Genomic DNA, 3131 nt, shown 5'->3' with positions numbered 1-3131 from the left:
CCAGAGCATTGATTCTAGCCAAAGAGAGCGATAACGTAAACATCGCCAAAATATATTAATTTTTTCACTAACCTTCTCAGAATTCTTCAGATGACACTCCTGTAACATCACAACATACATATACAGTTTGTTCGAAAATGTGCATATTTAGCCACCAAAATCATGGTTAGACAATGACAAAAGTTGCCCAGCTGGTCAGACAATGTCGTGCGCCATATTAGACAGTGATCTAGTCGTATACATAAATACTCATAAACGTGACTAAAAATATAGGGTGGACAGCGATTGATAGACAATTTAATTCTTAATACAATCGCTGATTTACATTTTTTTAATTATCCTTACTTTTCAATACAGTTTGCGCCAAGCGAAGCTACGTCTAACAAGATGGCGTCATAAGCTATTAAAATTTTTCGACAGAAACACGATTTATCATAATAAATTGTTCCTACTTTGAGCTGTTCTTCCATCAGAATCTTGGGCAAAGAATCCTTTCTTGGGTCTAATCGTCTTTTGGTCGAAAGCTGTCCTCTTGCCATGTGGAAATGCCAACTGCGTTCGGCATGAACTGGAAACCTGCCCGGCGCTTCAAAGTGTCTCAGGAATAAATGTCCCAAAATGCGCACTAAACTGATATAAATTGCTATAAAACGGTTTAAATTAACTACCTTATGATATTTTTAACTCCTATAACGAGTAAAAACATGACCTGAGAAATATTACTGGCTACACTAATGCTTGGAAAAAGAGCAGGTCGGTGTCCACCGTGCGCCCGACGCAGCTGGAAAAGAGTTCCTACCTACAGGTTTTTTTCATTTATAGTGGCTGTGATTGCGCAATCGATACCATTCAAATCGTCATCACGTAAAGGCATCCAGGGGAAGACGTAAGCAGTGTCCGTATCCTGATAGCGTTCACAGTGGCCTTTAAACTGACTCCAGATCAGGGGCCAAAATGTGTGAAATCTGACTCCATGTCAGGGAAATTGCTGTAGAATGAGTTCTGTTCCACTCAGAGACAAAATTCCAACGCCTATAGAAACTAGAGTGTTTTCTATCCAATAATAGCAATAATATGCATATTGTACGAGCAACAATTTAGTAGGAAGCCGTTTAATCTGTAATGCAATTATGCTAATGAGAAAACAGCACCCCCTGTAGTCGCAAGAAGTTAACGGGGTTCTTCAATAATTACACATAATTCTTAATACTGTAGCACACATTTATATTAAGCAGGACATTCAAATGAGCCTTACAATTATAATCCAAAGTAGTGTGAAATGTACTCATAATCAACCTGGAAATAGAGGTTACTCCCCTGAGTTTTCCCCCATTCGCATTCAGAATACATTGTGAAAAACTAAAAGCTTTGCTGACCATTTTTGCTCCAGGCAGATATACTACATCCATAACTTGTGGTTTCCTCATTAGCAGATATACTACATCCATTACTATCGGTTTCCTCATTAGCAGGGAGGTGTTTCTGCAATCAAATTGTGTGCGCATCGCCCTTGTGCCGCAATTTTATTAAACACAGAAAGGGGCCTATATTGGAGACCAAAAGTCGTCTGGCACACTGCTTAGAGTTTCAACAACATGAATAACTTATTTCTAGTCTACAATCATTGATGTTACTACTAATGTGAAAACAAGACAATATATATGACTATTATTGCTCATTTTAAGACAATTGTCAAATAATTTTAACATTCATTACAGACGTCAATTGTTGTAAAACATCATGGCTACGCTGTCGGCATCACCTTTTACAGTGGATTTCCACTGTTGTGGACCTTTAATCATCTGACTTTGTTGTTCACACAGGAGAGATACGGGACTATCGTGGATCCTCTGGGGAGCCTCAACAACCTCATGATGCTGACGAGGCAGAGAAGAGTCTCTCCAGATCAGAACGCCTCAATAAACACCTGCAGAGATCCACAGGGAAGAGAACTCACTGCTGCTCTGACTGTGGGAAGAGATTCACCTCATCAGGCATTAAAATTCATCAAAGGATCCACACAGGAGAGAAACCTTATAGCTGTGATCAATGTGGGAAGAGTTTTTGTCAATCTAGTGATCTGACGGTGCACCAGAGAACACACACAGGAGAGAAACCATATAGCTGTGATCAATGTGGGAAGAGTTTTTCTTCTTCTGGCTATCTAACTATACACCATAGAACACACACGGGAGAGAAACCTTATAGCTGTGGTCAATGTGGGAAGAGATTCACCTCATCAGTAAAACTTAAAATACATCAAAGACATCACACAAGAGAGAAACCATATGGCTGTGCACAATGTGGGAAGAGTTTTTGTCAATCTAGTGATCTGACGGTGCACCAGAGAACACACACAGGAGAGAAACCTTATAGCTGTGATCAATGTGGGAAGAGTTTTGTTCGATCTGACCAGCTCACAGTGCACCAGAGAATACACACAGGAGAGAAACCTTATAGCTGTGGTCAATGTGGGAAGCGTTTTCGTCAATCTGGAGATCTGACAGTGCACCAGAGAATACACACAGGAGAGAAACAGTTTAGCTGTGATCAATGTGGGAAGAGTTTTGTTCGATCTGACCAGCTCACAGTGCACCAGAGAATACACACAGGAGAGAAACCTTATAGCTGTGGTCAATGTGGGAAGCGTTTTCGTCAATCTGGAGATCTGACAGTGCACCAGAGAACACACACAGGAGAGAAACGTCTTAGCTGTGACCAGAGATAATCTGATAATAGATCTCTGATCAAATATCAGAAAATGTATATATGAAGGAGTTGTTTCATGATATCAATGAATTAATGTCACAATGTAGAATGTTTTAACATTGTAGTTGGAGTATTTTAATGTCTCAATGTAGAATGTTTTAATATATAGTATATTAATATACTCTGCAGTCAGTCAGTCAGAATGTCACAATGTAGAACCCTAAACGTTTGCCCCCTTATCAATTGGTTTCAACATGATATGGATATTAGGCTCATTGGGGGAAATCCAGGCTCTGAATTGAAAGAGTACTATTTATGTGATTCAACACAAAGTGACTAACAAAAAAAGAGTTGTCCTCTAACCAGTGATGTACACATTATTTCCAGAATCAACTGATTTCAACATGGTATCGATGAGTTAT

Source organism: Salvelinus fontinalis, unplaced genomic scaffold (assembly GCF_029448725.1).
Source record: "Salvelinus fontinalis isolate EN_2023a unplaced genomic scaffold, ASM2944872v1 scaffold_1316, whole genome shotgun sequence".
Lineage (NCBI taxonomy): Eukaryota > Metazoa > Chordata > Actinopteri > Salmoniformes > Salmonidae > Salvelinus > Salvelinus fontinalis.
Note: the sequence above shows the minus strand (reverse complement) of the source record.